Below are 22018 nucleotides of genomic sequence, written 5' to 3'. Positions count from 1 at the left end.
AAAAAACATTTCACCAAAGGTCCAAAATTTATTGTCATTTTCTTAAAAAAAGGCTTCTTGTTATAGAAATTCTGCCCAACAAACATAGTTGCAATTTACCCCGCCTTAATAAATCCTTTTTAATATCATTCCAAACAGTCAAAATTATTCTGAAATAACTTGGAGTTTATATTAGTATAACTCCAACTTCTTCTCCACCTTAAAACCTGAATTACTCATCAAAATCTCATGATCTTGTATAGTCATATTCTTAAGCAACATTTTTGGTTTTAGTTTATTGATTTTAAAACCAGCTAAGATGCCAAAGTCATTCAGCATTTTCATTAGGAATTCCATTCCATTCTTTGGACATTGTAAAACGGGTTCCCAACCCCTGGTCCATGGACCAGTACGGGCTGTGACATGCCAGCAACCAGTCTGCACAAACAAAGCCCCATCTGTGGGATGCATACAAGCCACGCCCCCTCTGGTCTGTGGAAAAAGCTTTCTCCACAGAACTGTCTCTGGTGCCCAAAAGGTTGGGGACTTCTGTTGTAAAATAAAAAAAAAGAATATTCAAAAAGATCAAGATTAACTTGTGCAATGTACCAAAGCAACCAAATTGAATTTAATAAGAGAAATGTTTAGTGTTGCACGTGGCAAGTAAAACTGCAGGGCACAAATTGGGAGGAAAGCCTGTCTTAGAATTAGTACATATGAAAATTAACTATGCGTTCAAGTAGACCACAAGGTCAATATCAACATCAATAGTGTGACACAGATACTAAAAAGATAAATGCTGTTTTAGTATGTATTAATAAGTGTCTAACCTTTAACTGGGCAAAATAGTGCATCACAGAGCAAAACGAGGGTAGCTGAAATGAGCTAATTTATGGAATACCCATTGCTCCAATGGGAATGAAATTTCAGCACCACTGACTGCTGCCTCTTTGGCATTAGCACCACACTGCCATGGTTAAGTTTCTCATTTACAAATCAATGAGGAAACTCGAGAAAGTCAACGAAGATCAAGATCATGTGATTGCAATTGATGGAGGGAGTGTATTGGCTTCCAAATTCCTTCCTGGGAAGCTCCCAGGGTGTAAATGGGGAACCTTGTAAGAAAGGTCGCAAGTTGGTTGGGTAAGTCTCTCCAACCTACATACTCTCCACCAATCCCTTTGCACTTGTGCCATGTTGGTCAGATGCATCCACGTGATCCTTTTTTTAAACTGTCCCTGACAGTTTCCCACAACTCAGTGCAGAAGTTGGCAAGGACTCTAAACTGTTCTGAGGTGAACAGTTTGTTAACATTGTCAGCACTGAAGTAAAAAAATAATTACATTTAATAATTAATGTAAATTAAAATATTGTCAGCATAATTATGCCACACAGAAAGAGAGGAGAGATGTCATGGTCAAATGATGACACCAAATGTTGGGAAATAGCCAGGAGAAGGAGCTGTGAAGAAATGGACGATGAAAGGGACTCCAGAATATCAAGAAAAAGCACAGAATGAGAAGCTAAGAAGAGATGGAGGAGAAAATAATGTGATAAACACTAATTACAATCAACCAACAAACTAACACTAATTGAACATTAATTCAAGAGTATGTGACAAAAACTAATTACTGCAAGAATTTCTCAACACAACAATACCTGTCTTCAACAAAAGACCTGAACAGAGAAAGAGCAAGGCAAATTAACTGACTTCCTTGGCATAATATTTTTGCTGATATTAGTGACCATGGTCATTCTGTTTGAAAGGATAACCCAGTGGGTCATGGTTGTCTAGTAAGGATATAGAAACCAAAAAGTAATTGCTCTATTCTATTTTGCCTCAGTCAAGCCCTCTTTGGAATAGCGTGTCCAGTTCTGGGCACTGCAGTTTTAAAAAGACATCCATAGATGAATCATTTTACTTTCTTTTAATTGCTTAATTATTTATTAGGCTGAAAAGCTATAATTTTAATATGTCTAATTTATATCTGCAAATTTATGTGTTGTATGAAAATTACTTACTTATATCTATATGAGTTTATTGAATTTGAGGATGTCTATCCCAAGTGCCGCGTAGCAGAGTGAGCGCCTGTTACTCGTCCCAGCTTCTGCCAACCTAGCAGTTCGAAAGCACGTAAAAATGCAAGTAGAAAAATAGGGACCACTACAGTGGGAAGGTAACAGCGTTCCATGCGCCTTTGGCATCTAGTCATGCCGGCCACATGACCACGGAGATGTCCTAGGACAAGCGCTGGCTCTTTGGCTTTGAAACGGAGATGAGCACCGGCCCCTAGAGTCGGAAACGACTAGCATGCATGTGCGGGGGAACCTTTACCTTTACCTTTTATATTATTCTTATATGCCAAGACAACAGATATATTAGCACAGGTAGACAATATTTATATCATTTACTTTGTTTTTAGTATGCAATGATGATGTTTGGTGGATGTTTCATATATTTGTTTGTTTCACGTCACAGGGTGTGTGGCAAGTATGAACTATGAATATATTTTCAATAGTTTATCTTGGTCTACTGAACTAATGTGATCAACTTCCACACAGCAAACATACTCTTTTTAAAAAATCAAACAAAGAAGATAGGTAAAGCACATAAAATACAGGTAAAGCTTTGTTCACACTGTTGTCATCTTGATTTCTTTGATCACATACTGAAGATACCCCTTTTCCCTCTATTTCATAACAGCCACATCTTTTGCGACTGTATAAAATGGGACAAAATAACTCAGTTAAAGGGGAAGAAGAAAAAGCTGAGTCATCTCAAATTATTTTGGTAACAGATAGTATACAGGTTGATAAACAAATAAATGTAATCGAGCAATAGATTGAGGATTTTTTTTGGAATATTCTTCACTGCATCCTTCCCTCTATCCAATTGGAGTCCATTGCCTGCTTCTAATCCTATATCATCAGACCACTTCTATTCTGTTAGTTATCCTGCTGATGGACAGACAAGTAAAGTCCCAAACCCCTTTACATAATACATTTTGTGGCCTTGTAAATAATAAGTAAACAAACAAAAATACCCCTGTAGAATAGTTGTTCAAAATTTGATCTCGACATTGGGGGCTTTATTGAGGCCACTCTTGAAGAGTATTCAGAAGCTTCAACCAGTGCAGAATGCAATGGCGTGAGCAGTTATGTGTGTCCATAGAATGGTATACCTTACAACTTGACTCCATTAGTTACATTAGTTACCAGTTAGGTCCAGTTCAAGGGGCTGGTTTTGACCTTAAAGCCCTTCACAGCATGGGGACAGATTATTTGAGGGACTGTCTCCAGTTACATCTACCTATCCCATCAGTTTGGTTCAAAATTGGGAAAGGAGTCCGGCAAGGCTGTATACTGTACTGTCGCCTTGCCTATTTAACTTATATGCAGAGCACATCATGAGAAAGGCAGGGCTAGATGAATCAAAAGTTGGAATTAAGATTGCTGGAAGAAATATCAACAACCTAAGATATGCAGATGATACCACTCTAATGGCAGAAAGTGAAGAGGAACTGAAGAGTCTCTTGTTGTGAGTGAAGAAGGAGAGTGCAAAAGTTGGGTTGAAACTAAACATTAAGAAAACCAAGATCATGGCATCCGGCCCTCTCAATTCCTGGCAAATAGATGGGGAAGAAATGGAGGTAGTGACAGATTTTATTTTCCTGGGCTCCAAGATCACTGCAGATGGGGACTGTAGCCAAGAAATTAAAAGACGCTTGCTCCTAGGGAGGAAAGCCATGACAAATCTAGACAGCACACTAAAAAGCAGAGACATCACCCTGTCAACAAAAGTGCGTATAGTCAAGGCTATGGTCTTCCCAGTCGCAATGTATGGCAGTGAAAGCTGGACCATAAGAAAGACTGAGCGCCAAAGAATTGAAGCCTTTGAACTATGGTGCTGGAGAAGACTCCTGCGAGTCCCTTGGACTGCAAGGCGATCAAACCGGTCAGTCTTAGAGGAGATCAACCCTGACTGCTGTTTAGAAGGCCAGATCCTGAAGCTAAAACTCAAATACTTTGGCCACCTAATGAGAAGGAAGGACTCACTGGAGAAGAGCCTAATGCTGGGAAAGATTGAGGGCAAGAGAAGAAGGGGACGACAGAGAATGAGGTGGCTGGATGGAGTCACTGAAGCAGTAGGCGTGAGCTTAAATGGACTCCAGAAGATGGTAGAGGACAGGAAAGCCTGGAGGAACGTTGTCCATAGGGTCGTGATGGGTCGGACACGACTTCGCAACTAACAACAATCCCATCAGTTCCAGCAGAAATGGCATGTTGCTGGTCACATCTGCTATGGAGATATATTTGGTAGGACCCAGGTTATTATCCTTAATCATAATATTAATATTTTTAAATTATTGTTTTTTCATATTGCTGGGTTTTTTTTTAGCTTTTATGTGATCACATTAGTTCAACAGATCAAGATAAACTGTTGAAAGTTGCATTTTGTGAGATGGATGACCATATAAGTATGATGAACAAATAAATAATTCCAATTCCACACCCTGTAGGTCTAAATTAACCTTTACTCCTACTTCTTTCAGTGTGCAGATACCATATTATAACAGGATAGCATGTTTTCTTAATAGGATCATTTTTCACATGACATGATTAAAAAAAATACAGCTCCACAGCTCTTTCCTCTGATCCCTCTTCACAAAGTCATTCGATAAGTTATTGAAAACAATATGGACGGAAAGTGATATTGATAACACTGTTGTATTTATTTATTTATTTATTTATTTATTTATTTATTTATTTATTTATTTATTTATTTATTTATTTATTTATTTTATTAGTTTTATATACCGCCCTTTTCCCGAAGGACTCAGGGTGGTTTACAGGGCAAAGTTTAAAAACAATATAAAAGTTAAAATAGAAATTCAAGGTTGACTCAGCCTTCCATCCTTCCGAGGTAGGTAAAATGAGGACCCAGATTGTTGGGGGCAATAAGCTGACTGTGTAATAATGCCGCTTGGGGGGGGAAAGCCCTAATAATAAGCAGGCATATACATAGAATGAAGGCTATTGCTAAGCACATTGGTTTGTGCTTAAATTGTAAGCCGCCCTGAGTCTTCGGAGAAGGGCGGGATATAACCATTTAAAAAAAATAGAATTAAAATAAATTAAATTAATTACTAGCCCAACAAATTAAAAGAAAGTTTAAAACTTAAAACCCCTCACTCCAGGCCAGATAGATCAAAGAGCCAAGTTTTCAGGTCCCGACGAAATGAACGAAGGTTGGGGGCAGTCCGGAGTTCCACAGGTAGGTCATTCCATAGGGCAGGCATGCCCACAGAGAACGCCCTCCCTCTGGGGATCACCCGCCGGCACTCCCTGACCGGCGGCACCCTAAGGAGGCCCTCCCTATGGGAGCGCACAGGACGATGGGAAGTTGATGCTGGCAGCAGGTGCTCCCTAAGATAAACTGGGCCCATGCCATTTAGGGCTTTATAGGTCATCACCAGCACCTTGAATCTCACCCGGAGGGCAACTGGAAGCCAATACAGCTCATGGAGAAGAGGCGTTACACGGGAGTATCGGGAGACTCCCATCACAACTTGCGCGGCTGCATTCTGCACCAGCTGAAGCTTCCGAGTGGTCCTCAAGGGCAGCCCCATGTAGAGAGCATTGCAGTATTCTAACCGGGAGGTCACGAGCACATGGGTGACTGTGCGTAGGGCATCTTGGTCCAGATAGGGCCACAACTGGCACACCAGGCGAACCTGGGCAAAAGCCCCCCTGGTCACGGCTCCTATATGACCTTCCAAACTGAGCCGTCTCCGTGCTGTACCCGGGCCTAAAGCCCGATTGGTACGGGTCTAGATAATCAGTTTCCTCCAGGAACAAAGGAAGCTGATGTGCCACAACGCTCTCAACAGCCTTCGCTAAAAAGCGAAGGTTGGACACCGGATGATAGTTGTTCAAAATAGCCAGGTCCAGAGCAGGCTTCTTGAGGAGGGGCCTCACTACCGCCTCCTTCAAGGTGGTAGGGAAGGTACCCTCTCTCAAAGAAGCAGTTATTACTGCCTGGAACCAGCCTCGTGTCTCCTCCCGAGCTGAATACACCAGCCAGGAGGGGCACGGGTCCAATAAACACGTGGTGGAACTCAGTCTCCTCATGATCCTGTCCACCTCATCCGGGGTCACAGGATCGAATTCACTCCAAATGACATTCTCAAGACCGCTCGATTCTTCCCCATCAGTCTCTGCCCAGTCAGAGTCCAGACCGGCCCCAATCTGAGCAATTTTGTCCACAAGATGATGACTAAACTCCTCGGCCCGCCCCTGCAAGGGCTCCTCCCTCACCTCCTGATTAAGGAGGGAGCGGGTCACCCTAAACAGGGCGGCCGGGCAATTATCTGCGGACGCGATGAGGGCAGCGAAGTAATTAGACTTCGCTGTCCTCATCACCGTGAGGTAAGACCTCATAGCGGCTCTCAACCGCAATCGGTCAGATTCAGATCGGCTGGATCTCCAACAGCTCTCCAGACCCCGTCTCCGACGCTTCATCTCCCTGAGCTCCACAGAAAACCATGGAGCCCATCGGGATCTGCGCCGGATCAGGGGTTGCAAGGGTACAACCTGGTCGAGTGCCTCGGCAGCCCTTTCCCAGGCCTCCACCAAGGTGTTGGCCGGGCTGTGAGTGAGGGAAATTGGTATAGACCCAAGCGTTCCGGATCCATTAGGTGCCTGGGGTGGAACCACCTGGTCGGTTCCGCAGCCCAGCAGCGAGGGGTGGAAAGACGGAAGACCAACCACAGGAGATGATGATCGGACCATGACAGGGAGACAATAGTTGGCAAGCCCCCTCCCAGATCATCAAGCCACTGTCCAGATAGAAAAACTAGGTCGAGAGTGTGACCCCCCTCATGAGTCGGACCCTGAATTATTTGGGTCAGGTCCATGGCCATCATGGAGGCCATGAACTCCCGAGCTAACTCCAACGATCCCCCCAGGGAAGGAGGGTTATAGTCGCCCAGAACTATGAGTCTGAGAAACTCAACCACCAACCCTGAAAGGGCGTCGAGAAGCCCGGGCAGGGCCGTTGCTACACTGCTGGGTGCCAGGTATGTCAGCAACAAGCCCAACTGAGCCCCAGGGCCACACCTCAGGAGGAGTGACTCACTCCCGCCCATCTGTACAACAGTGGTTTCCCGCGGACATAAGGTCTCCTGTATAACCACCACCACACCCTCGCCCCTACCCTGAGCCCGCGGCCGGTGAAGCACACAGAAACCTGGAGGGCAAAGCTCAGTCAGAGGGACACCTCCCTCTGAGCCCAACCAGGTTTCCGTAATGCATGCCAGATCCGCGCGTTCCTCCTCGATCAAATCACAGATGAGGGGAGCTTTGTTCACAATGGATCTGGCATTAAAATATACCAGCCTGAGCTCAGGGGCCTGATCCCCCTCACTCCCGGATAAGCAGGTACCAACTGGAGGGTCGGAGCACGCCACCGCTTGAAGACAGCGGGGGTGTGATCCCAGATGTTGATATGGTCCTCCATGTAACCACCTGCTGCCGTTTCCAATCATTGTGGGGATTTGAAACCCCACCCCACTGCTGGGAAAACCAGAGGTCCCCAACCCCAACCCCGTCTCGCCGGGAACCATCTCAGGCCCGGACTGACAACCAGTTGATAAAATACACCCCGTATCCCTCCCAACCCTATCATTCCCCCACTCCCTAGCCCCTTAAAACAACCAGCTAAAAACATACCAGGGGCCTCTTAATACATTTCCACCAATGGCCCCTGTCTATGCCCAACTAACTTTGAATACAGAACCAGGAGGAAGTGACATTTCTTCCAATGCTACAGCAATGCACGAGGGGATAATACAACTAATATCTTTGCTCCATGACAACAGTAAAAGTCTGTAATGGTCAATCAGCCATGTAAACTACTCGGTAGCATTTCAACACATATTTAGGAAATAATTCAGCTTCCCTATATTTTCTATATGGTAAGCTAGTCTATTTTTACCAAGAATGATTTTAATATTCATAGTTTTTTTTTACTTGGTTTGTATTTGATTTTAAGGGCTTGGATCCAGTATGTAGGTAGGGTATTCCAACAATATGTCATTCTGTAGTCTGTCTTTCTTCATATATTGGATAATATTCAAATATAATGCCAAAAAAATAGATATGGAACAAAATATTGCAGATATCAGATATCATTTCATTGCTATTTTGTCTTAATACATTTAAAGAAATTAAATGCAGTTTAAATAAAGCTTACATAAACTTCAAATGATTTGTATGTGATCTCTTTTGAACATATAGCTATAAATTAGGGATTATTATTATCCCAAAGACACAGCTCTTTTTGCAAGACCTTGGAGCTCTCTTAGTTTGTGTTACTAGATAAAAGTGATGCAACTTCCTGCAAATATTTGATGTGAAACCAAATAAAACATGTTTTATTGTTAAGCTTTTGCTAGATTTAACACATCTGTAGAATATTAACATCCCCCACAAACAAGCAAACAAACAAAAGGTAAGTCAAAAGTCCTTAAGGTTCTAGTAATATTTAAGAGTTTCAATACAGTAGTCTTCGATTTACAATTTACGATCTGTCATGGTTCCGACAAATGAAACTCTTCAAAAGAACTTCAAGGCATTGTTTACCTTAAAGAATTTTTTATTCGAGAAACAAAGTAACATAGTTGAAACCAAAAACTAAATCCCCCTTCCCTGGATACAAAGTAACAAAGCACAATTCCGTCCTCCAATAAACAGTCACAAATCACATTCCCCAATTAGCTTTAAGTGCAGGCTTTCTCCTCAGCTCTCCAGCCTGCCAACTCTGGGCCCAATGACCTTGGGTTCCCATGGCTGAGTTAGTATTGTTATGACTAGCTGGACTGTCATCCACATTCCCCCTCCCAGCATCAACTTAACTCTAAAAGCAATAGCGAAAAATGGCTCCATTTCCATCTGTTGTCAAAGCAAGAACATCCGATGTTAGCAGAGTTGACACAAAAGGTAAGGCAAAAGTCCTCAAGGTTCCAATAATATTTAAGAGTTTCAATACAATAGTCCTTGATTTACAACCAAAACTGAGCCCAAAATTTATGTTGCTAAATTTGTTAAGTGAGTTTTGCCCAATTTTATGACTTTTATTGCCACATTTGTTAAGTGATCCACTGCAGTTCATAAATTACTGACATGGTTGTTAAATGAATCTGGTTACCCCATTGATTTTGCTCGTCAGAAAGTCGCAAAAGGGGATCACGTGATTGCGGGACACTGCAACATCATAAATGTGAATCAGTTGTCAAGCATCCAAATGTAAATCACATGACTTTGGGGATGCTGCAATGGTCATAAGTGTGAAAAATGGTCATAAGTGCTGTTGTAACTTCAAACAGTCACTAAAAGAACTGTTTTAAGTTGAGGACTACCTGTAGTGCTGATTTGTATATATCCATCAGTATAGGAAACAATGTATGTCCCATAAATACTTACAAAAAAGAAAACAAAGGAAAGTAATATATAAAGGGAAAAGGAACAATATCTATCATCTCCACTGACTTCTAATCTGCCTCCAGATGTGTTTTAGAAAACTGGCATTATCTTTTAATAGAATGTTTTTTATCTTGATCCTTGATATAATCCTAGGAAGTCCTTCTCTAAATATCTAAGTGTTTTGCCTACTGGGGAAAGTACAGGTAGTCCTCTCAGCTCACAACAGTTCATTTAGTGACAGTTCGAAGTTACAATGGCACTGAAAAAAAGTTGCAACCATTTTTTCCACTTACAAGGGTGGCAACATCCCCATGGTCATGTGATCAAAATTCAGATGCTTGCCTATTGGTTCATATTTATGACAGTTGCACTGTCCTGGGGTCATGTGATCATCTTTGCAATCTTCTGACAAGCAAAGTCAAAGGGGAAGCCAGATTCACTCAACAATCGTGTTACTGACTTAACAACTGCAATGATTCGCTTATCAACTGTGGCAAGACAGGTCGTAAAATGGGGCAAAATTCGCTTAACAACTGTCTTGCTTAGCAATGGAAATTTTGGACTCAGTTGTGGTCACAAGTTGAGGACTACCTGTAAATGTTTTGGTTGCAGGATGCCATCTATGAAAATATATATTGGGTGTCTTGTTTACATTGTAGGAACGGAACTGTGGTATTTCTACAGTGGCAGAAATGAAGAGGGGATTGGTATCCCCTTTTGTGATGAACAAATGTTATTAAAAGGCCTAAGCTTTCATGAAGTTGCAAGTATTGACAATGGTTGCTTTTCACAGTCTTTTCAGAGCACTACCCTACACCAGGTCATTATCGTTAGGCCCAAGAAGAAAAAGAGCACCATCAGCTATAAGCAGAAGCCAATTCAGTTACATCAGCTGAGGTTTCAAGAATATTGAAATTGTGTTACTACATTTTGATCCCCTTGTTGGATTAGGGATTCTTGTTTAATTAAACCAAATAAACATTAAAAGACAATGTGTCTCTGGGGAATGAAAAAGGGTCATTTGTTTTATTTATCATTTCCAATTTTCCCCCATGATGTTTATGAAAATTTGGGCCTCGTGGAGGCAGTTAAGAAATTTTAGGGTGGTTATGTGTTAAAGAAAAAAAATGTTGATCAGAACATCATTTTGACAGACTTCCTTGTGCATGAATGAAGTGCATTATATAAGATTGTGTTAATACCCTGGATACTAGTCTCTTCACATCAGCAAGCAGTGTTCTCAGTTCAGAGAAGTATGATCAAGGGATGACAAACGTCAACAGTAATGACACATCATTGAACTACGAACTCCATCCCTTTGGTACATGTCTTGTGATATTCTAAGAAAAGACAGCACTTGTGTTATAAACAATGTAATGCTGCTTTGAACATTTTGACAAAAGAGATACAGGTAATACAGGTAATCCTCGACTTACAATGAGTCAGTTAATGCCCATCTGAAGTTATGACAGACTTAAAAAAAGTTACTTATCATCTTTAGCCTTACAACTGCTGCATCACTCCTGCTGCCATATGATTGCATTTTGGCAACCAGCTTGCATTTATGACCATTTGTAGCATTGACTCATCATCTGATTGTGTTATGCATTTCTGTTCTGCTAATATAAAAGAGTTAAAACTGGAATAAAAATAAGTATCTTTGGAACTATACATATTAATAAATTTGCAATTTTGATTCCAGTAGTCTGGAAACTTGTAGCTAGGAAGGTAGGCAGATAGTAGATAGATAGATAGATAGATAGATAGATAGATAGATAGATAGATAGATAGATAGATAGATAGATAGATAGATAGATATGTCTATTTCTAAGGTGGCAAAAATGAAAAGGAGACTGGTGGTCCATTTTCTGATTAACAATTTTCTAATTAGCCTTTTATCTGACAAAACCATGGAGAGATATCTCTATCTCTCCATGATTTTGCCAGTCTTTTATCCTATTTTTTTCAGCAAATTGTTTTCATGTTTGCTGATGTTCAATAAATAAGCATTTTAACCTTTTTTTGTTAGATAAACTGAATTGATGTATATTCTTTCTCTGATATGGATAAAGGGATTTCTCAGGAGGGTATTAGATTCAAAAGGAGTTGGAAATTAGTAACTTTCTAATATTAAAAAATAATTCTGATTACATCAAATAGTTTCAGCACTATAACGGTAGCTGATAGCCATTGTCCTGAAAGGGGACAATCTTCAGTTTCAAGGACTGAAAGCTTTTCAAAGCATTGTAGAGCTGTCCAACCCAAGGATGGTTTAAAGATAAGGAAGTGAGAATAAAACCTTTAAAACTCTCGTTCAGAAGTGAGTAATTGAGCAAATATACAAATTGCCTGTCATAGTTTTTTTTGCTATATCAGAATGTTCTATTTTTCTCTGAGCATTTGTTTCTACAATTTGCCTGTGTACATATACATTAATGTACACATATTTTACATATAGCAATGTTTTGTTTAGAATGAATGGTACATTTGATTTAGATAATGTCTAATTGCTAATTTCAATTGCATAAGAGTAATAAATGACTTCCCCCAAACTAAACTTTTCTATGTGTTTGGCTTTCCTGAAAAAGGAGACTCTTGATTGTGTGTCATCTTCAACATGAGGAACCTGTGCTAAATTAGTGAGCATAGTGTTGTTTGTATGGCAGGATCCCAGAGTTCACTACAGAATCTGTAAAATGGGATTAAATCCAGGGAGAGGAACCTAGGATTATCAATCCTATTTGGATAATTCACAGGATACTTTGTTGTTAGTTGCGAAGTCGTGTTCGACCCATCGCGACCCTATGGACAACGTTCCTCCAGGCCTTCCTGTCCTCTACCATCTTCTGGAGTCCATTTAAGCTCACACCTACTGCTTCAGTGACTCCATCCAGCCACCTCATTCTCTGTCGTCCCCTTCCTCTCTTGCCCTCAATCTTTCCCAGCATTAGGCTCTTCTCCAGTGAGTCCTTCCTTCTCATTAGGTGGCCAAAGTATTTGAGTTTCAACTTCAGGATCTGGCCTTCTAAAGGGTTGATCTCCTCTAGGACTGACCAGTTTGATCGCCTTGCAGTCCAAGGGACTTGCAGGAGTCTTCTCCAGCACCAGAGTTCAAAGACCTCAATTCTTTGGCACTCAGCCTTTTTTATGGTCCAATTTTCACTGCTATACATTGCAACTGGGAAGACCATAGCCTTGACTATACGCACTTTTGTTGACAGGGTGATGTCTCTGCTTTTTAGTGTGCTGTCTAGATTTGCCATGGCTTTCCTGCCCAGGAGCAAGCGTCTTTTAATTTCTTGGCTACAGTCCCCATCTGCAGTGATCTTGGAGCCCAGGAAAATAAAATCTGTCACTACCTCCATTTCTTCCCCATCTATTTGCCAGGAATTGAGAGGGCCGGATGCCATGATCTTGGTTTTCTAAATGTTTAGTTTCAACCCAGGTTTTGCACTCTCCTTCTTCACTCGCAGCAAGAGGCTCTTTAGTTCCTCTTCACTTTCTGCCATTAGAGTGGTATCATCTGCATATCTTAGGTTGTTGATATTTCTTCCAGCAATCTTAATTCCAACTTTTGATTCATCTAGCCCTGCCTTTCTCATGATGTGCTCTGCATATAGGTTAAATAGGCAAGGCGACAGTATACAGCCTTGCCGGACTCCTTTCCCAATTTTGAACCAATCAGTGGTTCCGTGTCCAGTTCTCACTGTTGCTTCTTGGCCCACATATAGGTTTCTCAAGAGACAAATAAGATGGTCTGGTACACCCATCTCTTTAAGAATTTGCCACAGTTTGTTATGATCCACACAATCAAAGGCTTTAGCATAGTCAATGAAGCAGTAGTAGATGTTTTTCTGGAACTCTCTAGCTTTCTCCATGATCCAGCATATGTTGGCAATTTGATCTCTAGTTCCTCTGACTCTTCAAAATCCTGCCTGTACTTCTGGTAGTTCTCAATCCACATACTGCTGAAGTCTAGCTTGTATGATTTTAAGCATAACTTTACTAGCAGAGAAATGAGTGCAATGGTGCGATAGTTTGAACATTCTTTGGCACTGCCTTTCTTTGGAATTGGAATGTAAACTGATTTTTTCCAATCCTGTGGCCACTGTGAGTTTTCCAAATTTGCTGGCAAATTGAGTGCAGCACTTTTACTGCATCATCTTTTAAGATTTTGAATAGCTCAGCTAGAATACTGTCACCTCCACTAGCTTTTTTGTTGGTCAGTTTTTCTAAGGCCCACTTCACTTCACATTCTAGGATGTCTGGCTCGAGGTCCGTGACAACCTCATCGTGATTATCAGGGACATTAAGCTCATTCTTGTATAGCTCTTCTGTGTAATTTTGCCACCTCTTCTTAATCTCTTCTGCCTCTCCCTGCCATTTTGGTCCTTTATCATCCCCATTTTTGCATGAAACGTTCCTCTCTCCAATTTTCTTGCAGAGATCTCTGGTCCTCCCTATTCTATTGTTTTCTTCTATTTCTTTGCACTGTTCATTGAAGAAGGCATTCTTATCTCTTCTAGCTATTCTTTGGAATTCTGCATTTAATTGGGCATATCTTTCTTTTCCTCCCTTGCCTTTCACTTCCCTCCTTTCCTCAGCTATTTGCAGAGCTTCCTCAGACAGCCATTTTTCTTTCTTGCATTTCTTTTTCTTTGGGAAGGTTTTGGTTGCTACCTGTTGTACAATGTTGCGAACCTCTGTCCATAGTTCTTCAGGCACTCTGTCTATCAGATCTGATTCCTTAAATCTATTTGTCACCTCTACTGTATATTGAACAGGGATATGATTAATTCATACCTGACTGGTCTAGCACTTTCCCCTACTTTCTTCAGTTTAAGCCTAAACTTTGCAACGAGAAGCTCATGGTCTGAGCCACAGTCAACTCCTGGTCTTGTTTTTACTGACTGTATAGAGCTTCTCCATCTCTGGCTGCAGAGCACATAGTCAATCTGATTTCTGTGTTGACCGTCTGGTGATGTCCATGTGTAGAGCCATCTCTTGGGTTGTTGGAAAAGAGTGTTTGCTATGACCATCGTATTCTCTTGACAAAATTCTATCAGCCTGTGCCCTGCTTCATTTTGTACTCCAAGGCCAAACTTGCCTGTTATTCCAGTTATCTTTTGGCTTCCTACTTTAGCATTCCAATCCCCCATGATGATAAGGACATCATTTTTGGGTGTTAGTTCTATAAGGTGCTGTAGGGCTTCATAGAACCGGTCAATTTCATCCTCTTCAGCACTGGTGGTTGGGGCATAGACTTGGGCTACTGTGATATTGAATGGTTTGCCTTGGATTCGAACTGAGATCATTCTGTCATTTTGAGGATTGTATCCCAGTATCGCTTTTCCTACTCTTTTATTGACTATGAAGGCTACTCCATTTCTTCTGAGGGATTCTTGCCCACAGTAGTATACCCGATGGTCATCTGAATTACATTCACCCATTCCTGTCCATTTTAGTTCACTGATTCCTAAGATGTCGATGTTCAGTCTTGTCATTTCTTTTTTGACCACGTCCAGCTTCCCTTGATTCATGGATCTTACATTCTAGGTTCCTATGGAGAAAAAATCTTTACAACATTGGACTTTCCTTTCACCACCAGACACATCCACAGCTGAGCATCCTTTCGGCTTTGGCCCAGTCACTTCATTCTTTCTGGCGCTACTAGTACTAGCCCTCTGCTCTTCCCCAGTAGCATATTGGACGCCTTCCGACCTGAGGGGCTCATCTTCCAGTGTCATATCGTTTTGCCTTTTGGTACTGTTTATAGGGTTTTCATGGCAAAGATACTGGAGTGGTTTGCCATTTCCTTCTCCAGTGGATCACGTTTTGTCAGAACTCTCTGCTATGACCTTTCCATCTTGGGTGGCTCTGCACGGCATAGCTCATAGCTTCATTGAATTACGCAAGCCCCTTTGCCATGACAAGGCAGTAATCCATGAAGGGGTCACAGGATACAATTGTTATCAAATTTAATTATCAGATTTGCCTTTTTCAGTAGAAGCAAAAGGATTTTCCAATTAAGTATGGTTAGTGAGGATGAATTAATTAAGTAAAATAGTAACCGAAGCTGTTGGAAAACTCCATTTTTTGCAAGCAGAAGGCCAATTTTATATTATACAGAGTCAGATGTGACTCTGTATAAAATAAAATTTGGCCTTCTGCTTGTAAGATATAAAATATACAGTGCCATCCATGAAATATGTTATATTTTCTAACTAACTTATCTAGATTATCACCCTGATTGCCTGGAGATTTTTCATCCCAATAGTAATCACACTCAGTTCCATTTAGCTTCCAAGCCTAAACAAGGTCAACCAGCTATTTCCACTCTTCTGAAACCTAATTAGGAAAAGTGTATGCTTTTTGCACTGAAAAAATACCTGTTTTAAAAGTATTGTTTTGTAATCCAAAATGCATAACTAATTTAGTTCAAATTAATTAAATAAGTCTTACAAATGTAGTGTTTGTACATGAAGTAGCCGAAGGACCACTCGGGACGACAGGTTACTTAACTTAGATTTATTTTAGAACAAGGCAAAGAACAGAATAACTTGTTCGGCTTTTATAGCCGGCAGCTGTCAGTGTCGCCCAATCAGGATCATTTCTTTTGGCGCCGCGTCTAGCTGGACCAATCACCGCCGCCGCGTCTTGACAGTTCTTCTTCCGCATGGTGAGCCGGCTTCGGTGTTTTGACAGCCGCGAGCTGTCAAATGGCTGCGCCTGCACCCTGGCGGGGAACTTTGACAGCTGTCAAAGTTCCCGCGTGTTCCCCTGTCAGTGGTGTTTACCTCATAGAAATAAGCAGAATAAACGGTTCTAACTTGTTAATAACGTTTGTACATATACAATACACCCCTTACCCCTCCCCTGGATTGTTTCCTCCCCCTTGTTGGTTGTTGGAGCCGGCCAATTCATAGTCCTTTAAATATGCTGGTGCTCTTCTGTTTCTATTAGAACGTCTTGGGGGTGGTGCGTTGTCGTGTTCCAGTGGTGGTATGTTTTCTTGTTCCCCTTCCTCCTGATCTGGTGCAGGTATGATGTCTAGGGGGGGGGGTTGGCTGTCCGGTGGGGGAAGGTCTGGGTGGTGTTGTGGTTGTCTTGGCCTGAGCTGATCTATGTGCCGTCGTAAGTTGCCTTCAGTAGGCGTGTGTATTAAATAGGAAATGGGTCCAGTTTGTTGTAATACAGTCCCTTGGACCCATTTGTTTTTGGATGTGTATGATCGTGCCCAGATCATTTGCCCAGGTTTAAATGTACGGGGTGGGGGGGGTGATCCGGCTCTGCAATGTAAGTGTCGGGATGCAGTCTGTCGAGCCGCGTTATCAGTCTCCTTCCCCATCTCAGCTCCGCTGGTGTTTTGCCGGTTGCCGTACAGGGAGTTGTATGTTGTGCCATTAGGAACTGGCTGAGTCGTCGCTGCCAGTTCCCCTTTACAAACTTTTTTAATGCTTCTTTGGTTGAGCGCACCATAATTTCAGCCATCCCGTTCGTCGATGGGTGGAACGGTGCAGACGTGACCAGCCTAATACAGTTCTTCATAGCGAACATCTGAAATTCACGAGAGGTGAATTGTGGTCCATTGTCTGAAACCATGGTGTCTGGGAGGCCGTGGGTGGCGAAGATCTTTCTAAGGGCTTGTATGGTGGCTCCTGAAGTGGTTTTCCTAAGGGGGATTACTTCTAGCCATTTTGAGTAGCTGTCAACTATTATTAGGAAACTCTGCCCCTGGATTGGTCCTGCAAAATCTAGATGTATGCGTGACCATGGGTTCTTTGTTGTTTCCCATCTATGTACTGGGGCTTGGGGTGGTTCGCTTCTTGTTGTTTGGCAGGGGTAGCACCCTCCCACATATTTTTCTATATCCTTATCTATGCCAGGCCACCACACATAACTCCTGGCTAGAGCTTTCATTTTCACTATGCCTGGGTGTCCTTCGTGTAGGGTGTCTAGTGTTTGTGCAATGTTTTTGTCTGGTATTACTACTCTGTTTCCCCACAGAAGGCATCCCAAGTGTGATGACATTTCGTTTTTTCTGTTATAGTATGGTTGGAATTGTGGGTGTGGATTTTTGGCTGGCCATCCTGTGGTTGTCCACCTAAGAATCCTGCTCAGTACTTTGTCCTTAGCTGAATTTTTAGCTATGATTTTAGCGGAAAGGGGGCAGTCTGGAAGTTGTGATATTGCCAGAATGAGTCCTGCAGGTGCTGGGTCAGTGTCCTTGCTTTGAATAGGCAGTCTGCCTAATTCTAATTCTTTCCCTGGTTTGTGTATTAATTTGTATGAATATGCTGACAAGAAGGTGGGCCAGCGCAGGATTCTTGGTGATAGAATCTGCGGGGTTGTTTTGTCCCAGGTGAATATTCCTAGCAGGGGTTTGTGATCCGTGAATATAGTAAAGGGTCTGCCATAAAGATAGTCATGGAACTTTTTAACCCCTGCGACTATTGCTAGTGCTTCTCTGTCGATCTGCGCGTAGTTTCTTTCAGCTTTTGAAAGTGTGCGGGAGTAAAAGGCTATGGGTCTTTGGGTGCCATCCTTATATAGGTGACTCAACACCGCCCCAATTCCATAGGGAGATGCATCGCAAGTGATGCATACTGGTGTGTCTTCTCTAAAGAGTGTGACAGTTGAACTGTTACAAATGATATTTTTTAATGACTGGAAGCTATTTTCATGCGTTTTGGTCCAGGACCAAGCAGTGCCCTTGTCCAGGAGCCTGTGGAGAGGCTCGGCTATAGTGGCTTTGTGGGGAAGGAAGGCATGATAGAAGTTTAATAATCCCAAAAAGGCTTGGAGCTCTTGTTTGTTTTTTGGACTGGGAGCTGTTTGAATAGCTTTTAATTTTTCTGTGGTGGGGTGGATGCCCTGGGCGTCTATTTTGTACCCTAGGAATTCTGTGGTAGTGACTCCGATGGAGCACTTTTCTTGTTTTAGTTTGAGACCGGCTTCTCTGAGCCGGCTCAGCACAGCTGACAGTCTGTCAGCTAAGTTTGCTTCGTTTTCTCCGGCGATGAGAACATTGTCGAAATAGGGGCAGACCCCGGGTATTCCCTTTAAGGTTTTCTCCATGATACCTTGGAAGATACCCGGGGCTGCCGATATGCCGAATTGAAGTCTTTTCACTTTAAAAGCTCCGCGGTGTGTGACAATTGTTTGAGCTTCCGCGGTGTCATTTGTGACAGGCAGTTGCAAGTATGCCCGCGTCAGATCAAGTTTTGCGAAAATGGCGCCGGAGCGGATGGAAGCGAGGACGTCCCTCACCGCTGGCACCGGGTAAGCATGGGGGCTTAGAGCTAGGTTAAGGGTCGCCTTATAGTCTGCACATAATCTAATTTCCCCGTTAGGTTTCATTGGGGTGACTATTGGTGTCTCCCAGCTTCCCCCTTCAGTAGGTTCCAGTACCCCTAGTCTTACGAGGCGTTCTAATTCGTTCTCAATTTTTTCTTTGAGAGCGAATGGAACCCTCCTAGCCCTTATTTTTATGGGTTGGATGGTTGGGTTTAATTTTAAGGAGATGGGAGGACCGGTGTATTTCCCCAGTGTGCCATCAAAGACGTCTGCATACTTGTTGCAGACGGCTTCGAGGCTTGAGGCTTGCACTGTGTTTACCCCAGTAATGGCGATGCCCAGGGGGCTGAACCAGTTCAGCCCGATTAGATTGGTGTGGTTTCCTGGAGTCACTAAGACTTCTAGGGGTCCCTTGAATTTTTTGTATTCTACTGCGACCTTAGCCTTCCCTTCTAGTGGAATGGGTTTTTTTTGGAAGTCTGCTAGGTGGACCTGGGTTTTTTAAAGGGGAATTTCCTTATTACTCCGTTGGCAGATCTCCTGATACGTTTTAAACGATATTAAGGAGACTGCTGACCCGGAGTCCACCTCCATGTTGCAGGTGACTCCTTGAATTTTTACCCTGATCTTTACTTTCGGGCTTAGGCTGTGCACCTTATCTATCGTTTCCACTAGGTCCCCTGGTGTTCCTCCCCAGTTGACATGGGTGGTTGGCCTACCTGGGGGGTTGGCCTCCAGATCATGCACGTTGTCGCGGGCCCGGCTTCGGCACACTGGCTTGATGTGGCCGGTTTTACCGCAATTGTGGCATTTTGCGTTTCAGAACCGGCAGCTTCCCCTAGCATGGTTGCCCCTGCAGCTGGCGCAGGTAGCCCGTTGATCGTGTCGTGGTGGCAGGGGGTTTCTGGCTCTTTGGCGGTCTGACGTGTCGCTCCTTCGCTGTTGTCGTCGCTCCATCCTGCGTTGTAGGGCCTCTCCGTCTGTGAAGTCTACTGACTCGTCGCTGTCACTGAAGGTTGCGTTTTCGTGGTATACGGTTGCTGGACTTCCCGGTGTTGATGTGGTCGGTTTTTTCTTGTGGTTGTATTCGTAGGCCATTATTTCTCGGGTAAGTTCGGCTAGGCTCATGTCGGGCTTTGATGTCAGTTTTTTCTGGAGACGTTCGTCCCTTAAGCCTATTACCACTTGGTCCCGGATGCGGTCTTCCAGGTCAGGAAAGCTGCAGTTATGAGCGGCATGCCTGACCCCGGCGATGAAGTCGTTTGCGGGCTCGTCCGGTCGTTGCTTCTTCTGGGCAAATTGCACTCGCCAGTACAGCTCTGAGCGAGCTGGCATGTAATGTTTGTTGAGCTGGTCGACCAGGTCCGCGTAGGAGACTTCCGTGATGGGCACCGGGCTGAACAGCCCGACGGCATCGTCGTATACCGGGGGCCCACTGATGTACAGGACGGCGGCGGCCTTTGCTCTGTCGTCGGTAATTTTACTGACGAGGAGGAAACCCTCGACCTGCCCCAGGTGTGACTGCCATCTCTCCGGATGGCAGGTATCGAATTCCCTCACCCGCCCAAAGTTGGCCATGTCGTCCGGTCCTGGGCTTGCTCCGTTCGGAAGTTAAAACTTCCAGTGACAGCTCTTGGCCGGGAATTCCCTTCCTCGGCCGTGACTTCAGCTCTGGAGCGATCCCACCTTCATCGCCAGTGAAGTAGCCGAAGGACCACTCGGGACGACAGGTTACTTAACTTAGATTTATTTTAGAACAAGGCAAAGAACAGAATAACTTGTTCGGCTTTTATAGCCGGCAGCTGTCAGTGTCGCCCAATCAGGATCGTTTCTTTTGGCGCCGCGTCTAGCTGGACCAATCACTGCCGCCGCATCTTGACAGTTCTTCTTCCGCATGGTGAGCCGGCTTCGGTGTTTTGACAGCCGCGAGCTGTCAAATGGCTGCGCCTGCGCCCTGGCGGGGAACTTTGACAGCTGTCAAAGTTCCCGCGTGTTCCCCTGTCAGTGGTGTTTACCTCATAGAAATAAGCGGAATAAACGGTTCTAACTTGTTAATAACGTTTGTACATATACAATACAGTACAAATTAATAAGTTTGGCAGAATAGGTTTCTACATGTTTTGCAGAACCTAGGAATTTTCCCCCCCAATCTGTTCCTTTTTCAGATGTGTCATTGTTCATCATTGGAGCAGTGTTTCTTCCTCATTCTTATTCCTCATTCCTCAGACAATTATGACTGTCCTTCAGCTGAAAATGTTGTCTTTGGGGGTATGCATTAGTCAGAGACAGTTTTCTTGAAAGTAGTTTATCATCTGCTCAGGATAACTGTGATACATACAAAGAGACATGAAGTAACCATTCCCAATAGTGGGTGATTCAGGCATTTATACAAGCAATTGATAAAAATGATTTGCATGCATGTATACACACAGGCATTAACATTAAGAGAAACTAATGGCAGAGAAGCACATTCAAAATATACAATGCAATCAATAAGACATGTCTGTTGGATTATAACTGAACCTTTAGATTGATTTTATAACCAGGTCATCAATTTATCTTGACATACTTCCAAGAGTCTCATAGCCTCTTTGGGATCTGTTGTCATCAATATAAATTATACCTATGCTGTACAGTCCTATAGTTTTTATTTCATAAATGCCTTAATCTCAAGTAATAGGGTGCAAAGGAAGATATACTTAAAATGTAGGGAGAATAACTCTACATAACATTTTCAAAGACAGTCTGCATTTCTGACTAAGTAGGATTCTGAGAACAGACAAAATACATAAATAAAATATAGAATATGGGGTTCAGCAAACAGGGAGGTCCTAGAGAATCTAATGTAGGAGAGCTACACAGAGATAATCTCCTAATGATTGTTCAAAATACAGTTCACAGAACACTGGCAGTTCACAAAATATTACAGATGAACCACTTAACCTTTTCAAACCTTTACCTCATGGGTAATGATACCTATCATGGTTTCTATTTAATCCATGAGAACATCATTATCTCCATAATTGTATGGTTATACCGTACCTATAATTCTGCATAGTATTTGATGAATTTGATCAAGTACACTATATCACTGAAAGTTTCTGCTGGAACTTGAAAGTATAAAGGACTACTTATTACACAGTTGTCCTCTGGTACTGGGTGGGGGAGAGAGGGAGGGGAATGAAGTGAAAGGATTAATGGAAGGAAGACAATAAATATGAATCCCCAGAGAATTCTATCAATAGGACAAGATGCTCAT

At 42.8% G+C, this 22018-nt stretch overlaps 1 protein-coding gene across 3 annotated transcripts in view; it reads left to right on the top strand.

The window, feature by feature from the left end:
• MME (membrane metalloendopeptidase) overlaps nt 1–22018 on the top strand; it is a 130675-nt gene that overhangs the window by 13825 nt on the left and 94832 nt on the right. The window lies entirely within an intron of this gene.

The sequence above is a fragment of the Vipera berus genome (assembly GCF_964194415.1).
Source record: "Vipera berus genome assembly, chromosome: 5".
NCBI classification, from domain to species: domain Eukaryota; kingdom Metazoa; phylum Chordata; class Lepidosauria; order Squamata; family Viperidae; genus Vipera; species Vipera berus.
The sequence above is the reverse complement of the archived record's forward strand: the minus strand, read 5'-3'. Positions and strand labels throughout refer to the sequence as shown.